This window comes from Pleuronectes platessa, chromosome 8 (genome assembly GCF_947347685.1).
Source record: "Pleuronectes platessa chromosome 8, fPlePla1.1, whole genome shotgun sequence".
Taxonomy (NCBI): Eukaryota; Metazoa; Chordata; class Actinopteri; order Pleuronectiformes; family Pleuronectidae; genus Pleuronectes; species Pleuronectes platessa.
In genome coordinates, this window is record NC_070633.1 from 19,532,986 (window position 1) to 19,556,532 (window position 23,547).

At 45.2% G+C, this 23,547-nt stretch overlaps 1 protein-coding gene across 1 annotated transcript in view; it reads left to right on the top strand.

Moving 5' to 3' along the window:
- LOC128445616 (collagen alpha-1(XXIII) chain) overlaps positions 1-23,547 on the top strand; it is a 117,820-nt gene that overhangs the window by 4,572 nt on the left and 89,701 nt on the right. The window lies entirely within an intron of this gene.

Below are 23,547 nucleotides of genomic sequence, written 5' to 3' on the forward strand. Positions count from 1 at the left end.
GTTTTATTGGATATCAGGGCAGCAGGTCAGACCTCTGGCTGTGCTGTCGGATCCATTTCCATCAGATAAGAGCTCATTAATGCTCTGGACGGGAGCACAGAACCTCATACATGTGTTATGTGTGTTTTTATATAATTGAGAGCGCCGGCTCGCAGCGGGGTGTCCTGAAGCATTTCACATTTACACATAACAACAATCGTTTGTTAACAGAAATGCTCAGCTCCTTTTTGTGTTTTTACTGTGCCCCGAAATTCCTGCATACGTGGAGGATTATTATTATATCCCAGTGTCTGCACTAGACCGATGTTTAATAGGCTGAGAAATCCAGTGCAGCGTCCTGTGCAGAGCCCATCAGTGGTTTGCGGGTGTTATCCGCCCTGTCTGGGGATCAGCTTCTCGCCCAGGAGGCAGAGGGGAGGCTCTCCCGTCCCAGCTTCCTGCTCCCCCACCTGGAGGAGGAGACGGGGGAAAGTTTGCTTTAAGGAGACGAAGACCCACAATGAAGCCAACACCCCCCCAGGGCAGCGTTTTATTTAAAAAGCCATAATAAATCAGACAGGAAACTTGCAGCTACCTGTGCAATCTATCGCCACGGAGAGCACGAATAGGCCGTGTACAATCCATTAACCACCATTTTAAAACAATAAGTCCAGGAAGTTTGTTTTCATAAGAGGTCCCATTTTAGATTTGTTCCACTGCAATAGGCTGTAGGCACTTTCTTTAAGTATTAATATGCTGGAGAGCAGCTCATAACTAACTCTGCATGAGGACGTGTGGGAGTCTCGAGTTCCTTATACGCTGTGTGTGTGTTAGTGTGTGTGTGTGTGTGTGTGTGTGTTAAGAGTCTATGAAGTAAGTTATGAACAGAGTATCCTGTTGCTGAAAATCCAGGTGGCTTATTATATTCATGCTGCAGGGGAAAGGAGAATTTAAACCAAAGAAAATAGTTAGGTATAATTTTAATAGACGGAATGCTTTGTGTCCTGCTGCTTCACATCGTCAGGTGGAGTCGAGATGAAGTCGTCAGCCCAGTTGTTATTTGCAGAGCGGACTTGTCACAGCTATTGAACCATGATGTTTGCATTATCTTGAATCTGAGCTCTTAACGTCATCTGTGGAGATCATTTGGTGGATTCTGTCGGAAAGGAAGTCGCCTCAGACACTTCTTCCTTGTGTTCTCTCACCCAGCCTTTCATTCCCCCGTCATGTGGACAGCAGCTCTGGTGCCCAGCTGTGAGCTTTGTGTCCTCAGCTGACTTGTGTCCTTCAGCCGAGGTGTCTGTTATCCCCCCGCGGTCACTGTTAGAGAGGAATAAGAAATGAGCGACTCTTCCTGATATCTTGTTCTTATTTGGAAGCTGGAGTGTGCTGCGTTTATTTGTAGAAGGAGAGGGGGAATGCTGCCTCTCGGCCAGTTGGAGATATTTGGTTTGGAGATGGTTGAGTCTCTCAAAGGCTGAGTCACTTGGTCATAGACTTTGGGTTCAAGAGGTCGTTCTCCATGGATGGGCTGCATTCTCCAGGACTGAAGGACCAGCTATTTGGAAATTTAAACTTGAGTGTACACGTCCTCGTTCTCAGGAACTGGTGATTAAAATAATCATAATAAAACAAGTCTGATTTAGCGTTTGAGAGAAGTGAGCTCACCTTACATCTGATGCCTGTTCCTCATCTCTGCTTTATGCTCAGTAGAATTCTCAGGCAGTCGAGTTTTATTGTGGGCAACGTCGTCTTCTAAGGATTCATTTGTTAAATAATATTGACAGTAGCCGTGTCCCCGGTTCAGGAGACTGTGGCTGTCCCATTTCAAAGGCTCCTTCAAAGGCCTCCTTCCTTTTGTTCCGGATTTATCGCACTTCATTGACAAATGGCTTTTGATAAAGATAATGGCGACGGCAAGTGGCGGGACCAAAAACGTCTGATGTTTACACTTTTAAAATGGAAGAGCCAGGCTTCAACTCAAGTGGACACCTGAGGGGACACATGTTAAACAAACAAGGGGCATCAAGACTTTCTCTGTGGCTGCCCTCTTCGTTTGTCCTCTGACCGAGGTGTCCTCTGAATCAGGACACAGCCAAAGGTTACTACAGGGAATTGGTTGTTAGGAAACCTTTGCCGGGCTGTCCAATAAAATGTAAATACTGTAAACAGGAAGTCAGTGAACAATCATGAAGTATGAAAATAGCAGTAGTTAAATAATACAAATTAAACTTAACTGCAGATATCTTTTAGAAATGTAGGTGTCACTGTTTTATTTAAATCTGCAGACACAGGGGTTTCATGAAGTTTAGAATGATGGGAAATATCTAGTAAAACCAATGTTATTTTCATTAAGTATCAAGCTATTAGCATCATTACATTACATTACATGACATTTGTAGTACACTCAGCATTTATGAGGGGCCATTTAGGGGTTCAGTATCTTGCCAGGGACACTTCGGCATGCAGATGGGGAAGAGTCGGGATTGAACCGGCAACCTTCTTGTTGGAGAACGCCCACTCTACCCCCTTGGCCACACCTCTCATGTTTGTAATATTAGCTTTGTTATGTGCTGTGGGAAATGTTGTGTAAATGCTTTAGCAGTAAGAAGTGGGGTTAATGTGCTGTTTTGACTCAGTAATGTGTACATTTCCACCTTGTAACACCACCTGCAGGAGGCTCTCTCTCACACACACACACACACACACACACACACACACACACCTGTAAACTACATCCAGACCCCTCCCTCTCCGTCTCTCATCAGCCGTCTTATTAAAGTTGGCTTTGAGAAGTCAGTGTTTAGCAGCGGTGCAGACATTTGGAAAATCAGCAGCTGGACACAGGCTGGTCAGTCGGCAGCATGAACACACACAGGAGCAGAGGGTCCGATGCCAACCAGTGAAGCTCGGGATGAGTCGAGTCAAAGTGTTAAACAGAGACGGGTTTCAGACACAGTTTCCACTCGGGTCCGTCTCTGCAGTAAAACATCGCAGAACAGATGCAACAACAAACCAAGAAGAACTTTTGGAAAGAAGACTGATCCAGTCGGTTACCACGCTGAAACTAATTACTGACATAGAGCCACATCCACTGTGAGAGTTGCCTGATCAGTGGGAGCAGGGAATGTTGTGGAGCGGCTGTCGGAGGAAGAACAAATTATAAGTTATTTAAAGGGTTTCGCCTGCACGTGTTCGTACTTAAAGTGTCGTCACCACTTGGCAAAGAGCTACTTCCAAAAAGAGGCTGCGAGTGAGAAACAGCCGATATGTACGGCCTGTTTATTTTTACATAAATGAAGGAGAACAGTTTTCTCATGACCTGCACGGGTCCTATAGTGGTGCTAGGATACTAAACAAGGATTATTCTCTTACACAGCCGCAGCTTTAACACGGACCAGATGATTCCTTATCACCATAGTTTCACAGACCTGAGATCGGATTCTTCACTTGAGAACTATTGTACAGTTTATCCTAAATTTGTTGTTATTTTTGCACATTCAAAACAATGTTGGATCTGATTAAGCATTAATATGTTTACAGCTCCTGACTTTTGTGAGATTACTTTTCTTCCAAACGAGCGTATGATCTGGTGCCTTCCACTTCCACACAGTGACGCTTTGTGTGACTCAGATGAATTCAAAACACTGATTGTTTTCAGTGGAGCAGTGCTCAACAAAAGCATCAAGCAAAACCGCGCGGGCGTAATTTACATCCTCGGTCTTGAGTTGGTTTGCGAGCACCGCCACAGAAACACATTCACGGTGTGTGAGGAGCCACAGAATCTGTTGACTTGGCAGAAGTCCATATTCTGTATGTTGCGCTCAAAGACATTTTTGTTCTGAAGGAGGCTACAAACCATAAATGTTGTAGGATTAAAGTGAAGCTTCACATTCAATTTGTCCCTTTTGAAAATGTGAAAATATTTGTTGCCGTCTTTTGCAACATCATTGTGAGAGTTTTGTGAAATGAATTAGACGAATTGTAGGTTCTCTTTCCATTCGCTGTCCATCTTCTTCCTTCTATCACACAAGTCGACTGTTTCTTTCCACAAAACACAAACAATATTACCTCTTGTAGTTCCAGATGAGATTTTGGCACATCTCTCTTATCAGCTCTCTGTATATGAATGTATATGAATTAAAAAGCAGATGGTCGATGCATTTCCATCAATGTGTTCCGACTCTTTTAGTCTCCACACGGACTGTTTACCTGCGGGCAGCCAAAGCCAAACGTGATTGGTCAAACTAGAAACAGAAACCAGGAGCTTCTTGTCTGTTGCCTACAGACTCTCCATGTTCCCATGTCGAATCTGTTTTTGTAGAGATTAGCTACAATAACCTGGAAGTTGGCTCTAAGTTTAAGGAAATGCATCTGAACCCGTTACCGCACACGAGTAGTTTGGCTGTTTGGACAAACCCCTTCCCATCTCAAAAAAAAACTGTGGTAAGCTTATTTTCGGCCGTGAAGAAAATATGACGAGGCCATAATAGATTTCTCGAATATCGCAAACAATCAGTCTGTGTCAAAATATTTTGACAGCATGTATATTCTCACAGGGACGCCGTATATAGCACGAACCAATATAGTCGTGAGAGCAGAGCAGGAGAGGCGAGAGCAGAGGGAGCTCCTGGTGCTGAGCAGACACGCTGCTCAATGTGGAAACTATTATGATGTTTTCTTTAATTATCACAAGTGGCAGGTGACAAGGTGAATAGCCTTTTAACACGCCAGCAGAAAAACTCTTTAACACACCAGCGTCTGGCTGGCTGACGGCAGCGTGAGGTCAGACGATCGCTCGCTGAAACACGGCAGATCCAGGTCCAGAGCTGTTTATCCTTTATCTGCATTTACAGGACAGGAAGACTCAGGACTAATCGTATAAGAAAGATAAGGCTCTCACTTGCAAACCTATGAAGCATGCAAACAGGCTCTGTTGAGATGCCCCAAATGGATAAAGATCCGCAGTGTCGGCCTCTTCCTTGGCATTTGCAGCCCACTTGATCCAGCAGGAATGTAGCGAGGCTCAATCCAGCAGCAGAACCGGACTCACACGAACACACCTGGATTTATTGGATGGATAGCATCTCTGACCGTGAACCCAGACAAACAGGGAGGCAGAGTTGGAGCAGAGGTTATCGTGCCTCCCTGCAAACCTTCCAGACGCAGGGAGGAATGAGCGATCTAGGTATCTCTCCCCAGGAGCCGGTTGGGGGGGGGGATGGGGGCAGCAGGGTCCTCGCTGACACCCGGCATATGGTCCACTCCTCGCTGAGCCCAACACGCTCCTGCTCAGCGTAAAAGCCCCTCGACAGGCTCGTCACTCTCCCGGCACCTCTTTAATGAGAGCCCAGCTCGTAAAAACTGGGCCCGAAACGTTTGAACAAGCCCTGAGCATCACTGGTCCATGTTATTCTGTCAGGAGAGGGAGGCGAGGGCGTGTTGGAGCGGAGCGCAGCGCAGGAGAGCAGCTCTCAACAACTTAACACCAGCACTCGGGCAGCGGGGCGTATTTACATGTGTCAGGCCTGCTTACTTTCTCCGTTTGGCCTTTTCCAAACCAGTCTTTGTCCTTTTTTTTTTTTTTTTATCCCTGATTTAAAATGTCCCTCCCCTGTCTCGACTTCTGACTTTGTTTACAGAGATGTATCTCTCTCTTTCCCCGTCTGTGTTTATGGTTGGACCAGTGTATATTTAATGCAGGGATCTGGATGCCCCGAGGCTGCTGTGCCTCCACAGTGTATCAGCCCGTTGGCCGTATGTATACATAAACCCAAAGTTCAGCCAGAAGTGAGTGGGGGGGGGGGGGTTTATCACTGTAAACACAATGGAAAGAGGAAGGAGGGGTTTGACTAAGTACATCTTCAGGTGTGTCCACAAGCTAATTTTCCTGCTTTTAGAACTGGCAGCTGTATTTCACGGACATTTTGAGAGAATAATTTGATAGTTATAAATTTGCATTTTGAATAAAACAAACAATGATTCATTGGGGCGGTTTTGGCCAATTTCAAGTGATTTAAAAGGAGATAAAATCTGTTTAATACCTCAAAATATAAGAGTTTACCAACCAAGACGTACAGCTGTTCTTTTCTCTTCTTTCCAGCCGCGTGTAAACCATCTACGAAATTCTGGAGGGGCTTCATGTAAGAAACTAGTTTACGAGTTAGCAGCTCCTGATAGTGTTCTCCTTCCAGTCCACTTTATAAAATGTTGCAGCCGTTGGTGTCGATGTTCTGAAAACATGGATTTACTCCATCAGAAGTGACATCATGTTCCCCGGCCTGCTCCACCACCTCGTCCGCATGTCATGGAGATTATCGTGTTTCTGTGAACGCCTCGACAATCTCCCCCGACATTCTTCATACGTGAAATGCAAACTCTGGAAAACGCCTGTAAGCGATTTTCCAGACGTTTTCCAGAGACTTATGGATTTTGCATTACCGTGTCATGCAGATTGCTGAACCTAATCACCGTAATGTCAACATGCCTTTTCTTAACTTGGCCGGGTGCGTGTGTCGGAGTGTAAGTTCACGCGTGCAGCCTATCACCGATTACATACGTGTGCGTGTTTACCAGCAGATTGTCAGGCAGCTGGTGCAGTGACAGTTCGATAACGGCTGTTAAATGTGTGTTAATGACAGCACAGTGGTGGTCGCACACAATGGCTTGCCACCATTAGATGGAAACACTCGGTGACTGTCGAGAACGCCGTCGCTGCCGCCGCGGCATGCTGTTGAGCGGCCTCAGCCAGATGGAGGCACAGATGTGTGTGTGTGGGGGGGGGGGGGGGGGGGAGTAATGAGGTTGGAGGAAACGTAGAAACTGAGTGCAGAGAAACATAACTGCCGATGTTGAAACCTTTTAAAAAATCTGCTTTCCATCAGTTTTTTGTACATTTTGGGCAAACGCTGTGTCCATCTGCATTCCTTATTGCGTCTGTATGTGTGGGCCTGCGTGTTCGGCCCACCTCACGCGTGGTGCACTTCTCATGTATGAGCGTGTGTGTGTCTATCTGTCTGTCTGTGTCTGTCTGTCTGTGTGTGCATTCTCACATTTCTGCGTACCAGCCAACAGCCCATCTCCATTGCCAGCCTCCATGGGGACCTCTTATCTGGGTATTTGCTCTTCCACTCAAGAATCATAATAAAATGAGTCCTGGGTGCCTTTTGGGAGCCAGGAGAGTCTATCACAGATGTCCAGTCAGGTCGGGTTACACATGGAATATCTGGGTTGAACATGTGGACAATCTATCAGGTCCACCATCGCTCTTTCCCCCCTTCTCTCGTTCTCTCTCTGACTGCATTCAAACTTCCTTTCCCCTCATTTTTAGTTTTTGCCCTACTTTCTTTTCTCAGCTTTGCAAAATTCACTTGTACCAGTTCATTTGCGACCCTTGCAGGGTTTCCAGCATTCCCCTTGGAATTCATTCAATCTATAGTGGTAGTTAGGGTGCACGTGCATTCATGAATGTACAATGCAACAGGTCCACAGACTAAAGAGGAAAAGACAAGTTCTCGTATGAGAGAGAAGAGAGAACTGCTTTGCCACTTGCAGGTATGCGACCAAGAGCAGCTGAAACTATGACGTCATGTCCGGATGGACGATAGAGCAACTACACGAGTGATCATGCAACAAAACACCAAGTTGATTCCTCATGAAACTGTTGAGCGACAGATGAGAGTATGGAGCGCCGCCACGTTCCAGATAATTAATGGGAAACACTGGTTTAGATGGATTGGATCTTGAAGTTGCTGCAACTTCAGACGTGCGTTCCAATGACCGGCACATGTGTTTGCTCGTTTCACACTTCGGACGCTGCAGCCTTGACACACACACACACACATACACACACACACACACACACACATACTCACTCACACACGAAGGAGATGAAGGTTGTGTAGAGCTGCTGCGGTTTTACAAGGCAACAGAGACAACAAATGCTTTCACACATGTCCAAACACACACTGCAACGCACATCAACACCCGGAGGCACACGCACATTTTTATGGCGCTGTCGATGTTTTACTTGCTGTGAAAACTTCTGACAGAGCTTTTAGAACTGAACAGGTCCTTTTGTCTTGTTTGTTCACTCTGGGTGTTTTCTCACGTCAATGTGGTTCTGATTGTGTGAAGTGGAACTGGGGCAGAGACGGGGAAGAGCAAGGGAGAGCAGGGCCCCGGCAGGAGGAAGAAGAGGAGGGAGTGTCAGAGAGTCTCATGTTGTTCTGATCAACAGAGAGGAATGAATTTAAGAAGAAGCGTACATATGGAATGGAACTGCAACTTGTTTCCAGTGTCAGCTTGATTATCACTGTCCTGTCTCTTTAATCAAATGGGCTACTATTGCAACACTCTCTTGGCCCGTGGAGCTGCCTGCTCTGCCCCAGACCTCAGATGATTAGTTTTAAACTCTAAACAAAGAGTTTGTCTGTTTTAAAGCAAGGACTAAACCATGAAGAGTGTGTAAAACCAGCCATCACTACCCAAATTGGCCTTTTAAAGAGCAAAATCAAAGGAGACTCAACTTAAATCAAGCTGTTTATGATAAAACATATTGAGTTGCAAGAGCCAAACCACCAGTGCTTCTCTAACGCACTTTTAATTGGCTCGACTCACAATGTTGTCATCTACAAAGAAACAGGTCTGAACACATGCAGGAGAAACGCACAGCAGATTAAATTAGCGAGGATTATTACGATTTTATTTGTCAGAGGCAGAGAGACGGGAGGTCGGGTTGTTGGCAGGATTATTATTTCTTTTGCAGGATTTATGTATTTTCTTTCACAAAGCCGAGGACTCGTTACATGTTTTCATGCGAGGCCCTGATTGATCCGAGCTCATGTGCAGATTGACGGCAGAGATACTTCCACTGCTCTAAAATGCCAAATCCTACATTCTTCTCAGATTTATAAGTTATGGTTAGTATTACCCCGCTGCTGCTTTGCGCGTTAGTTGGACATCTGCGTTGTAGTTTTGAGCGCTGTGGGTCTGTAAACTTATCCTAATCCATTTGTCTCTGATGGTGGAGTGCATCGGTACCAGCACACAGCCAAACACAATATTTGTGTAGTGTTTTTTTTTCATTTTCTCTCATAGTAGCACAGAGAGAGTTTGCCATGGCGTTTGGGGATTTTTTAAAACTGAAAAGCATCCTCTGTCAGATCGACGTGCAGATGGATTTTCACTGCATATTTATTATCACCGCTCGTCTTCCCGTGCCAGCGTCCAGCCCTGAGGAGCCCAACTACTGTAACTCACTGAAGCCCCTCCATCTTGCTCTCCTGGTTTATATTTTCTCAAAAGCACAGAGCGGACGGTTGAGAGGCATTTGTTACCTGGCAGGAATCCCACCGGGCCTTTCAAACAAGCAGATGTCAAGTAGATGTGTTGATTTATCTGAGACCGATGCTGTGATCGAATCAGACGGGTACAACAGTGAATCCTCCGGCAGATCAGCTGACGGCTCTTATTAAGTCTTTTCCTCTTTCATTCGCTCTGTCCGTCTGTTTCCTCCTATATCGGAAACACAGACAACCGTAAATGGAGCGTGAGTAGCCAGATGCTTATCTTTCCTCTCCCGAGGGGTTCGGCTCCAAACGCACATGAATTCCTGTGTGTCTCTGCGAGGTCATGTATACTGTGCGGTGCGTGCTGTGTGTTTTATAGGCAAAGCAGGTGAAACACAAGACACTCTGGGCTGCTGGAGGGACAGCGGGCAGAGGGGAGGACTGCTGGAGATCGCAGGGAGGAAGGAGGGTGTGTGTGTGTGTGTGTGTGTGTGTGTGTGTGTGTGTGTGTGTGTGTGTGTGTGTGTGTGTGTGTGTGTGTGTGTGTGTGTGTGTGTGTGTGTGTGTGTGTGTGTGTGTGTGTGTGTGTGTGTGTGTGTGTGTGTGTGTGTGTGTGTGTGTACCCCAAGCAAACAGGCCAGATAAGATCAGAGTGGAGGGAGCACAGCTGGAAGCCTTCCTGGGCTGACCCCTTTCCCTGCCTCGCTCGCATTCCTCCAAACCCCTCGATCCCCTTCTGCCTCGGTGTCCTCTCCGTCCCCCTCGCTTCACCTCCCAATATCTCCTTCCTGCTTCAGCTCATCCCATCCCTCCCCAGCTCCTCCGAGTCCATCGCTCCATCCATTAGTCTCCATTTTTCAAACAACCTCCTCACGGTTGTGGTTTCCTCAGATCATTTTTCTCCTCCTGTGTGGCGTCTTCCCCCCTGCTCTTGACTTTACTGCCTCCTCTACATCTCCCCCGTTACCCCTCTCCCTCCTCCCCCCCCCCCCCCCCCCCCCCCCCGCCTCAGCAGGACCTCAGTGAAGTGGGGTCAGGCTTTACCATGTAATGCTAGGTCTTTCCTCTGTTTCTCGCTTGCTCTTTGACCACATTCATTAATACTAGCCCTTCTAAACTCAGCGATCGTCTTTCATGTGTTCCCCAGGGTCGTGTCCCAGACATGACAGTAGACCTAACATTTCAAAGCTGGGTCTCTCCGCTGGGGCGGCGATGCTTTTCATGTGAATTTACATGTGTGTGTGTGTCTGTGTGTTTAACACGATCAAGACAAAGCAAAAACAGTGCAAAGCAGCTGTGCTTGTTGTTTTTTTCGTGACCTAAGGACCTCGGGAGTGAGAGTTAACAAGATTTCTTTTTCCGTAGAGTAATAATCCGCATTAAAAGTAGAATAAGGGAGCACATTCCACTGCCAAGGCCCAACAGGCCCCACATGAAAACCACATTGAAATTTAATAGTATTCTATTTTGGTCCGCACCAAATTGTACACACTTATAAACATCAGTCCCTTAAACATGCCTGAATATTTTAAATTAAGATCCACGAATTGTTCCTTGTTGAAAATGTTGAAAAATTCCAAATCTGTAAAAAAAAAATGGTCCCCCCTAAAAGACAAATTAAAACACATGCTTGTCGTAGATATTAATAACATGGCTCATGATGAAGATGAGGGGGAGGAAGTGGGGCAGAAATATGAAACATCAGTTTTGATGTCTTGGAACGATTGTCGAGTATTTTTAGCTCCGTGTAGACGGCAACACAAAGACAGCTGTTGTTGCAAGCTTGTGTCTATTTCTGCCTGGTGTTGGTCCCTCCTGTTACTTTAACCAGACCCATGTCTGTAAATAGTCCGCTCCGCTGACAGACCGTTGAGAAAGATCACACAAGGGTTTGGGCGAAGTAATGACTCAAGTTCACTCCGCTCAGTTTTAGATGTTTACTGGAGATCAGCGTCTCTGCTGTGGTTTGTCCAGCCTCGGGTGTCCTGTAATAATCCTCAGCCAGTTACCCTACGACCTCTCGACCTTTGAGCAAGAGTGGGGCCACATAATGTCCCCTGCACGAAACTTTAAACCCTAAACAAGTCCTGTTCAGTGTCCAGAACAGGATGACAGAGCAGCTACACCCACACCCCCTCCCCTGGACCTGCAGCTCCTCTTCTCACTCCATAAGCAGAAAATGAAACCTAGAGCAAGAAGATCAATATCATCATAAACAAATACAACAAGCAGCTCAAACCACTCTTTGAACAATAGTTTCAATCACCCACTTAGGGGGGAGATCCCCTCTTTTGGAATATAGAATGGGAAGAGAATTAATACAATTTGGTTTAGAATATGTATGTATAGCTAATATTTGTTTATTATTGGTTTTGAGGGAGTAAATTAGTGAATTAGCTGCAGCAGCATCACTGGTAAAGAAACACTTTTCAGTAGCATCATCTGCTGCATTCTCTACGGCAGCGTCTTTACTATTCTTGTATTAAACAGGATTAAGAGTGAGCACAGTTAATGGTCGTCTGTTCCACTAAGCTTCAATCAGCAAGTACTTTTAATTCTTTATGTATATTTAAAAGCAAATACTTACAGTGATTCTTTTTGTCTATTTATTTGTAGTTTCACTTAAGTAAAATATTTGAATTCTTCCTCCACCAGTGCAAACATAAGGGGCAGGATGTAACAGGGGGCAGCAGCAGAGAACTGATGGGGCGATGAGGGGTCTGTGATCGGCCTGATCCGTCCTCTTAAGGGGTCAAATGGTCCTTCACAAAAAAAAGGATCAGATGACCTGAAGTTGTCCATCTGTCTCCTTGTCAGTCTGTCACTCTTGTGTTTTGTTTACAGGTCTCCCAACTGTCAATCATCAGTCACTTAGCCTCTATACACACACACACACACCACACACACACACACACACACACACACGCTGCCTTGGCCCCTCGGACCAATATCTGACTTCAGGCATTGACACTGGCCTCGGCTCCGGTTGTCGTTGAAGTTGGATCCTAATCGAGTTAGTCCAACTGTTCTTGGACCCAAAAAGCATGAAACAAAAAAGGCCCCGAGGAAGACGAGTAACCTGGTTATGAAGAGCAAACAAATGTGTTTCACCACAGGGACCAGTATAAACAGGTACATGAATATGTACACAAAGGCAAAGCTCGCATGCTGACCCCCACACACACACACAGAGCAATACATACATGCACAGCCCTGGTTATATGTGTGCTGATAAAAAAAACATACAGAATTTGGATGCAACCCAACAAACACATGAAGGTTTTGGGACACACACACACACACACACACACACACACACACACTTCTCTATGATATTACAATGACTTTCTGTCATTTCTTAAAATGAAATGATTTACATTATGGGAACTTTTTGTCCCCATAAGGAAGACAAGTCCCCAAGTGACTGTCGACCCCCCCCCCCCCCCCCCCCGCCCCTAACCCATACCACAGATCGTCTCATGTACAGGAGGTGTGGAAAGTAGCAGGAAAAAGAGGAAACTGATTGTCTTCTCTCCTTATCCCATCTTTCCTCTTTCCCCCCCGAGGGCCACAGAATGGGCCTATTGTTGTCTGTCCTCTCTCACCTCCTTCCAGCCACCAGTTATCCCTCTTTCTTTTCATCCTATAGCTTGGATACCATATACGAGGCAGAAAACGTCTGCTGCCAGCAGAGGAGATCCGCACCACGGGCCTCTCTCCTGCTGGTTGTGATTGTACGTGTGGTAGCAGGCTCTTTAGTGTTGTGTGCTGCGGTACCACATTTGTGCTATGTGGTGTGGTATTGTGGTAACATTGAGGGGGGCGGGGGGGGGGGGGGGGGGGGAGCAGACGGACCAAACACGACTCTTCTTTAAGTGAATTTCAAAAAACTAAATTTTTCAGTGCTGCTTTTCATTCACGTTTCTCTCGCACACTGACACACACAGACATGTGGGCACACTTAAGGTGCTCTCGTGCTCCTGTCTCCGATTAGATGTGATCTGGTAGTGCAGCCCATGTGTGCAGGGTCGTGGAAGTGAGCTCACACACTGCAGACAGCTCCGGAAAGCACCAGGAACCCTGACCAATAGAACCTGCATCTGGCTGTCGTAAAGAAACAGAGGGACTCCTCCTTTAGCAGGAACATGTTTGAATGTTCCGTCTGATAAAACTACTGTAAACAAAAATGTTTACTTCTTTTGACATATAGTCTGAGAGTAAAGGCAAAGAAAAGCCAAAAAAATTGGCTTTGTGATGGGACCAGCATTGGTAATTTCTTAATTTGTATTTCCTAGTAGTGGTTGATTACCATGAAGTTATCTACAGACATTCATTGTCCCCAGTGGATGAATCCTTAAGTGGAAGAGACTTTCATAAATTTGGTACAGATCTGTTTTTTCCTTTTCAGGATGAATTGAAGTCACTTTAAAACAATAATATTCTGATATTTAATTAAGACAACAGTCTGAATAAGACACTGCCATGTAAACAGCAATAACCCAAATAACGTTAAGCAATAAACAATTAACATAATCTTAGCTGCATTATGATAATTTGACATAAAGACTTTATAGACAACTTCTGACATATACATACACATATATATTTTTGAGCATCAACATGTACAGTAACCAGCTACTTGATGTCATAATCAGACCCTGTAACATGTAAACAGGAATATGAAAGGAATATTCTACCAGCAACTCGTGTAAACATCTATTCGAAATAGTGTCTTATTCAGAATAAGGTCAAAAGTTTGAACATTACTGTCCATGTAAATGTAAACATATGAGCATGCTAACACTCTAATCATCAGTCTGTGTATAGCAGTTAGCATGGCAGGAGACTCCATCGTGTTCTTAATGATAATGATTTATACTTGGCAGCACCTTTCTCGAATATTTAAAGTAAAATCAAATGTTAAAATCTGACGAGACACAAACAACTATCAACGTATATGACACAAGAATTAGTTAGTTAATAGTAAAACCAGGTTAAAGTCCGGTTGAGTGGCTTAGACACCAAACAGTGAATCAGATCTGAACGAGAGGGACAAAAAGTAAAACCAGAAGTTTAAACAATACAACTATCAAGATCAGCCACCAACTGTAAAATCTGCTTAACACATAAAGCCGGACATCAAGCTCTCCATATGCTCCCTCTGCCGCGTTCCCTTCACAGTTTCTCAAATGGCTTTAACCACATCCAATCAGAAACTCATGCCTCTGACAGGTTTTTGCTTCGCTATATTGATGCTTGAATTGATCTCAAGCTTCGGCCCAGCTCGAGAGCCAGGACTCTGCTTCAGCCCGACTTCTTAAAGACTTTGTTTGACTGGGTTAGGCAGAGCAGGGCTCAGCCAAAACCACCACTGTCACTTTCAATCCACAGGCTCTCACTTGTCGTTTGACTGGCGCGCTGGTCTTTTCAGGCTGTGATTCAGTCAAGATGTTTCCACTGCGGACGACTGTAACAGCACAGAGTCATGACGAGGGAGGCAGCATGTTGTTAGACACACCTGCAGAGCAGCAAGCAGACTGTTCACTATGTGTTGTTCTTCATTTCCAATCTATCTCTTCTCTTCTCATACCATTTTGAACAAAATAAGAATTTATTCACAATATATTTTTTGGCATTAATTGGTGATGTATTTTCTTCTGTTAACAGGAGTATTATAAATAAAGGTTTGATTTAAAACTTTTCTCTTCTCTTCTCCCCTTTCGATCTCCGGTCTTCTCTCTTAAGTAGGAATACAGATGTCAGGGCCATTTGCAGAAGGCCATTAAAGGGGACAGTAGAAATCTCCGACCACTGCAGAACACCATCTTCAATGCTTTTGTTAACCATCAGTCCTTTTCATCTTTTCTTCTTCTGACTTTCTCAACCTCTCACTCTTGTCGTCCAACGTATAATCACCTGAAATTACCAGTCTCTTAACAGACCCTGGTACTCTGAGGTTATTTTGATGATGATTATTATTTTTGGTCCTTATTCTTTTGATCACATCCTGCCAACGGAAATACCAGAAAGTGATAATATCTTTCGAGAATATGTGTCCTGTGTCGTTTAATATTTGTGGCTAAGGGGGATAAAACCGTATTTGTTGAAAAACCACAAAGTAAATACCTTAAGTGAATTCAAACCAAACCCCACGAATGATTTGTAGATAATTTAATCCAGTCCTGCTGTTTGCAGAGCGGGACCCGTGCTTTTCCACTCACTTACCCGTCAGCTGACCCGGGCTGACTCTTACAGCTCAGAAAACATTTCTTTTCCCACTCAGTTCCTCCACAGCTCTCGTTCCGCTGCACCCCGGAGTATTTATGTCCGCAAATCCCCAGAGCGTGGGCTGTTTCATCCTTCGCGTGTCACCGCAGACACGCACGATGGCCTATTAGCACGCTAAGTAGCCATCTCTAAATTCCTCTGATAGTTTTCAATGAAGCCACTTGTCTGTGCAGGATCAGAGCAGCAGTGTTAAATTTAGGCTTTCATTAACCTCTCAGCGTCTCATTTCTCAGTTATTGCCGGAGAGCGGGCAGCAGCCGGAGCTTTAGGGATATTTGCGTGTGGGTGTGAAGTTAGTGCCCTGATGATCAAGTCCAGAGACCGGAGATGAGCAGGGGGATCATCACTTCAAACTGAGAGACAGATAGCTGGTAATATATGCGTGGATAGATGGAGCAGCAGATGGAGAGGCTGATAGACGGCTAGAGGTGTGAAATGAAAGCACCTGGTACACTGAGTGAAGGGGGGGGAGGCAATCGTGAGCAGGATCAGGGGGTCGTGACCCCTGACAGGTGTGGAGGATGGATGCCTCCTCTGCAGTGCTCGCGTGGGACGGATGAAGACAGCAGAGATGGGAAGGAGTTGCCCACTGCTGGGGCAGATAACACATCAACACTTTACCAGTCCTGCTTCCTGCTGTGTGTGTGTGTGTTCCTGTACTTATATCCTTGTGAGGACCATGTAAAGGCCTATACAGAGTGAGGACATTTTTGGAAAGTGAGGACATTTAGACTTTGAGATTTTTGAGGGGTTAAGACTTGGTTTTAGGTTTACAATTAGGTTTACGTTAGGGTTAGGCATTTGGTTGGATGGTTAAGGTTATGGTAAGGGGCTAGGGTATCCATTATGTCACTGAGTGTCTTCACTGAGATAGAAGTACAAATGGGGTTGTGTGCTCTTGTCACACTGACACAAGGATCCTATATTAATACCCACTTGTAGGCAAAGTGCTTTTTAAAGACCTCTTGGTCAATTTTAAAAGTATCCCCCTGTTTCCTTGTCAAGGAATATTTCTTTTTCCCCGGGAAGCCCAACAGATCACTCGACAAATCTAATATATCCAGTGTTTGCTCAGGTCTATATCCAGAATATGGTATATTTGAGTTATGTTAATCAGAGTTTCTCCTGCCAGACCAGCAGAAGATAAACAGACTTTATAGTTGAGCGGAGGGGAATCACTTTCCTGTCAGTCTAAAAGTGCTGCTTGTGGATTTTATACTGAACTGTTTGAACAGCTCCTGAGACAAATTCAGCAGAGAACTGTGTGTTTAGTTGTTGGCTGATGAATTATTAATTAGCAAAGAAACCTACCAAAATGAAAATGTGTTTTCCGTCATAAAAAAGACTGTTTCAGACTATTTGGCGGCAACATACTGGGCTTTAAAAAATTGGAATGGACACTCTACAGACCAAATAAATGATTGATTAATGGAGAAATTGTTACTTAGTAGCAGCCCCAGTAAAAGAACAGACATCGACAGAGAGAGATGACGGAGGTTGTCATCCCCCGACCTTTGACACTCCACGCTGGTACTACTCAGGACCTGCCGAGACCGAATCTGTTTGAAACTTCCAACTCCACCTTCTGCATTTTTTTTTTACACGGAGGCAAAACAGGTCAGGAAGTTCGTCCATCCTGTTGAGTTTGAGGCGATTACGGGATTTACAGCGAAGTGCTACATGAAAACAGTGACACGACTGGAAGCAAACAGGGATCCTGTGCAGCCTCCAGCTAATTATAATGAACAAGAGGGAGTGAGGAGAAGAGAGAAGAGGTCAAACTGGGTGATGTTTGACTGGTGACTTAAGGCTTTGAGTGAGGCTTCGGCTCATGTTTGCAGTTTGGTTCGTGGCCGTTCATTTGAGGTTGTGGGTAATTTTATGTGTGGGTGTGTGGGTGTTGGTGTCTGTGTGTGTGCAGAAGATCTGGCAAATCTTCACTGACGGAGGCAAGGATGCCAGGCACCACTGGGAATGTTGGGAATGCTGGATGCCCTTTCACAATGACCTGGGTCTGTCGTGCACGAGCTAATATGTGTGTGTGCATGTGCGAGTGAGAGATAACTATGAAACGTGAGGGAGTGAGCGAGTGGCCATGAACAGTGTATAAGGTCTCCTGTATAAACACAGTGACCCTGTAGCGATGCTCCTTCCTAAATGGACTAATACATTTTCCGTGCCTGCTGTTGCAAATAGACTCTCATTAAATGGAGCTTCTTTCATTTAAAAGGCATGCAACCTCTTATGCTTGGGGTTTAACGCAGAACTATTTCCAGTTTTCATTAAAATTCTCACTCTATATTTGGCTGTTTTTGTCTGTGCGTCGTCTAATTAACTAAAGGAAATCAAGATGAGCTTTGGACCCGGAATCTGTTGTGGTGACGAACGCAGAACAGATGTTTTGGGGATAATTAAGACAAATAATAATTTCTCTGACGTTTTGGTCTCTTTTGTTGTGTTTTACCGACCTCGCAGTTTAATAGTTAGGAATAAAAGAACCCTTCAAAGCAGCCAGTTAGTGGAAGTAGACAGGAACAATGTTTCCCTCTTCTCTGTGAATTGTGAGGGAGCTGTCCTGTGATCATTTGTCTCCATGATAAGTCTATCTGCCCCTCGCATGCATAATCCAGGTCTGTGTTTAGCATCTGTCATGCTCTTATCAGAACTGTCGGGGGTTAAGGCTTCCTGATCAATCGGCTGCTCCTGCTAAGTGGACGCCCCCAATTTGTTAAACGGACAACCAGAGAAAAAAAAGCGATTTTTCTTCTGTGAACTGGTGGGGGGGCCCAGGGTAAGGGTTAGGATAAATGTTTGCTGTGACACATGGATCACTTTTGGGAACACCAAAGCTCAGGAGTGTCTTGCGCCACAGGAGTGAAGGCCATTTTGGGAGGAGTGTGGAATGCTTTGGCCCGTTGTCGTCCCGCTGGTCTGATGATGGTGGTGTCAGGTTGACTGTGCTCCCAAGTTACTTGCATTCCCATCTTCCCCTCCCTAAAAGACATAACACCGACCAGGCCAGTACTGGGACGGCATCCTGGCATCGACCCACCGGCACCAGCTGTTATTGGCCACCATCTTCTCTTCTATCGTATAGCGACAGGTATGCAAATCCTTCTGTCCACATGAGCACGCATCAGATGCCAGAGGGGTGCAGATGGGAAGGACACAGTCACCTTAGCATATGGGACCTGGTGTTTTAAGACAAGCGGATAACAGTCAGACAGTCAGGCAGCCGGCCAGACAAAGGACTGAGGCTAAGCCAAAGACCCCTGAGGCGAAGCCCACCGGAAGAGGCTTGTCATATTTAGGCTCACTATCATGGTCCTCCTACACAAAAGCATATTTGAATGGGACCATGCATATGTATGCACACACACACACACACACACACACACACACACACACACACACACACACACACACACACACACACACACACACACACACTCACACTTATACCAAAGCTATTCTTGTCTAACGTCTCATCTGAAAAAGTGCCAAGCCGGTTATGTTACACTGCGAGGGCCTGTGGAGGATTAGGAGGGCAGATTTCAGAGCTGGATAACCTCTCAGGCAGTTTAATGTCACTGTCATTGTTGTTGGGGCTCCGCTTTGCAGCTAATTGCACAACAAATAAACCGAAAACTTGCACATTATGGGAATAATTCTTCTGGTTTGGTGGAATGTGGGCTCCATCTGTGTGTGGCCGGGCATTGCCTCCCTGTAATGTGGCTCTTAAATGCTGAGCTTCCCCCGGGGAGGTTTGCATTGCCATGCTTCACTCTGCAATCCACACACACACACACACACACACACACACACACACACACACACACACACACACACACACACACACACACACAAACACATGCTCGCGGCTGCCTGCTTTGGGCAGTTTCAGAGTTCCAGGATGGCTTTGGTCGAGTGTTCAGTTTCGATGACTTTTCAAAATGGGACAATAATGTGAAAGTAATTACAGAGAAGGACACTTATTAACAAAATGTGACTCGAGGAAAGCATGAGGACAGTTTAATTTTGTCACTTAAATTGATGGTTATCATGCAGAATACCCAATTCTGCAAATAACTGCCATGCTGACAGGACTGTGTCTCCGCTGTCATTGTTAAGACGCACAGCCGATGGAAAAAACATTGAATTACCAGCCCAGTGTGGTTTGTCCGCTCAAACTTTATAAAGTCCTGTGTCAACACTACCCCCTTTTCCCAAATTCCCCTCAGAAGCCTCAGGAATCCTCCTCACTGTATCGCCTATCGCTCTGACAGGATTGTCTCGTTGTGAAAATCCCTTAAAGGCTCAACTTTCTGCAGTGAACAATTGCGGTCCGTAAGATAAATAGAATCAGGAGCGGACGGATTTTTTTAGTGTCGAGTAAATTAGATCAGAAGATCAAGTCGGATCTCTGTTCTGTTGCCACATCAAATGAGTATTATTCTACATAAATGCAACTGTTTTCAGAGGCATTTTGTATAAATGAAACTCTGAATACCAAATGGCAGGGAAGTCAGAAAGTAAGGAGTGATGGGGTTGCAGCTTTTTCTTTCAGTGGAATTGGCTTGTTAATGGGATAATACCAGGATTATCCTTCATTTGTTTTGCGTTTAATAAATGTACAAAACTTCGATCAATACGGGGCTTTCCACAAAACGATAACACAGGACCTTGTTTGATGATGTTATGAAGCAGCGTGGGATCATGGGAGTTGTTCAGCAACATTGCTGAAATCTACCTGACCCGACTCCGGTGGAAATCATGTTCACAGAGAGGTCATGTTTAACATTTTCATTATGTAATGTCAATGACTTATCGTGACCAATACAAGGAAAAAAACGCAGACAGTCTAGTAGTGTGTTTTTTATTCATCATACGTAATTTGCCCCAGAAGTTATAGCAGAGACGGGGGTGAAAACATAGGTAAATCAGATATGACTCACTTTACCTTGAATCAATTAGTGGATTTCTCTGGGTCTGAACATTGTTGGAACCCTTTTCGATAATTCAAGAGCACAAGTCAACAAAATCTGTAACAGAGATCTCAGTGTTTTAAGACGTTTCGCTGAAGAATTGTTCCACATTATATCTTTCAACGACCTTTGACTTCAGGGGACTGCTTGGTGGGTTGCAGTGCAGAACCTTGCAGACCCTTCTTTCTGAGGAAATCCCAAATCATTAACATCATGTGTCCTGGCATGTTGCAGCAAAGTGTGTGCAGAGTGTGTTTGGCATGCAGTCGCTGTCTGATGCTTATCACTGTGATTAGAAGTGTCATTAGTTCCAGCTCTGCCAGCTCCAGCAGAGCCTGAAAAAACATATTTATCTATGGTCACACAAAGCATAAGAACATGTGCATGCACACACACACACACACACACACACACACACACACACACACACACACACACACACTCCAGATTCCTTTAAGAATAATACAAATCTGTGCACCCCATGCAAAGAGACACTCATGAACCCTTCCACTTTCACTCTCTGTATTTGTTGTTCTGTCTCTGTTTGCGTGTGTGTGTGCTTAACATGGCGTCTTTGCGTGTTTGTGCGTGTTTGTCTTTCGGGGCCATATGTTTATAATTTGTGAGGATTTAAAACCCATTAATGTAATGTCGACTCAACCCTCTGAGCGTTGCTTCCTATAGGACACACAGTTTACATTTGTCAGTATTAATGAACATAAGTGCTGTGAACCGGGTGGCACAAGTCAGATGTGTGTACTTTCTTTTCTCTTGGATAAGCAGATGTTTGTGTGTAAACACTCCTCCGCCAGATGCGACTTCAAATGGATCTCTTAGTGGCCGAGAAGGAGAACGTGTCCTTGAGTGCTTTCAATAGATGATTTATGGACACTGAGTTTGTACCACATTTCATTTGGCTCAGAGGAGCTTCCCACGCTTTGGCCTGTCGACTCTTGCATCAGTGTACCTTGTGTAAAGTATGAAATGGATTATTATTGCTTCATGTGTATCCATTCTGCTAATACCCTCCACTCGATTGTTTCCAACTCATTCACAGAGCACTCCTATCCTCTCTGAGGTCGTGTTTTACCCTCTTCAGGATTGTTTTCAGTCGTGTTTGCAGGAGTGTCCATGTTCTCAGACTGTAATGTCTCTATATGTACTGGAATGTGTTTGAAGAGTTGGCAGGAGTACGCCGCCCTCTACCTCCTTCACGGCGTCTGAAGTGCGCTGCCGTTTCCCTTCCTGTGCCGCGCCTCCACCACACCTCCCTTACATGCCCTCTGCTCCCTGGACGTCCGCGCCCTCAACCCTCATCCCTGCTTTTACTCCCCTCGGTGCCTCCTTTGCGCGAGTCCCCATTTTTCTACCCTCACCCCACCCACCCTCCTCCTCCAGCTTCACCTGGCGTGCACGCTGCCCTCCTGTCTCTCTCTATCTCCGTCAGTGCGGTAGATGTCCCATTATTGGCGGGTGTCCCCGGAGGTTTGAAGACCCTTGATCCCTCGCTGTGACCATTCAAGATGCACTACCTGGAGTTTGATGCTGGGGGGAGAGGAATGTGTCCACATACAAAACTTTCACTCCTTGATGGAAGGAAACTGCAATATTCTGGTGTGAAGACAGATGGCTGCCACTTCTCATCATCTTCTCAATGACTTGACCTCACATCTGGTCTCAGGGCAAGGTGCGTGTGTGTGTGTGTTTCTAGTCATGAGGGCCAATTTTGTTTCAAAACATCATTGTGAGAACATTTTGGTTTGTCCTCGGTTGAGGGTTAAGACTTGGCTTTAGGGTCATAATTAGGTTTGGGTAATGGTTAGGGTTAGGCCTGTAGTTGTGATGGTTAGGGTAAGGGGCTAGGGACCTATCATATTAGATTAGTGGAATATAAATGAAGACCTTTTGGTGTAATTGCTGATTAATGAGAATTATTCTTGATTATGTTCCTTTTATGATCAAGTAAATCATCAATGTGTGTTTTTACACCTGAAAGGATCCCAGGATTTGATCCAGTTCGATTTTTTCTTGCATCAACAGAAATAGCTTTGACGTTGCAGCAGAGCATTTGCCGCAATTGAGGTAAAGACTACGAGTAATTCTCCACTTCCTGCAAAAGGTTCGAAAGTCAAACTATCTCCAAACGAACCGAACCATGGTTCAGTTTGATCTGAACCAAAACCAGCTTTATAGTCGGATTGAATTATGTTCCGGGTCGTAGCTGGAGGCACCTTCCCCAGCTGTTCACTCGGACTAAACCGTAAAGTCTGAAGGTTCAGACCAAACAAGGTAGGTGTTAAAGGCCAATAAATCTTCATGTGGTCTTTTTACAAGACTACTCCTTCCCTGTCCTCATCCATGTGTCTGCCTTGTGCAGAGTTATCAATGGTCTGTGATGTTGAGCTGGTAAAACTCCTGACCTTCTGGCCCTGGTCCCTGAATGGAAACATCCCTCTCCAGCCAGCAGGCAGCGCCGCCTGAAACAACGAGACATGGTGCTCTGAATAATTCGAGTGAGAAATTGTAGCGGAAAGTCGCAACACTCTCCTCCCAGCAACCAGCGCTTGAGTAATTTACAGAGATAACTCAACCTCAGTTGACCGAATGAGACGTTCCCCCTCATTGGACCAGATGTCCCTCTTATGAGACACGCTTCCATTGAGTGTGAGAGCAAGAACGGGCAACACCCAGGTTGTTCTGCACCGACACAGTAAAATGTATATGCTTTTAATCTCTCTTACATAAGCACTTTATGGAGGAGAAGCTCATGTGTTGGTAGTTTACACTGAAGACATAGTTGTGCTCTGGTTGACAGCTGTTGAGGGGGAAGCCATTTTAGTCATTTCTTATTTTAAGTGACCACTCCTGTCTCAACTTGAGTCGAGTCCCTCTACCAGAGCGTTTTCACGATCTAAAAGCTTAAAAAAAAACAAAAGCTTAATGGTTTTTTTAGTATTTTCCTCTGAAGATACTCAACTCCCACTCTCTGGCCTTGCCCCCGGCAG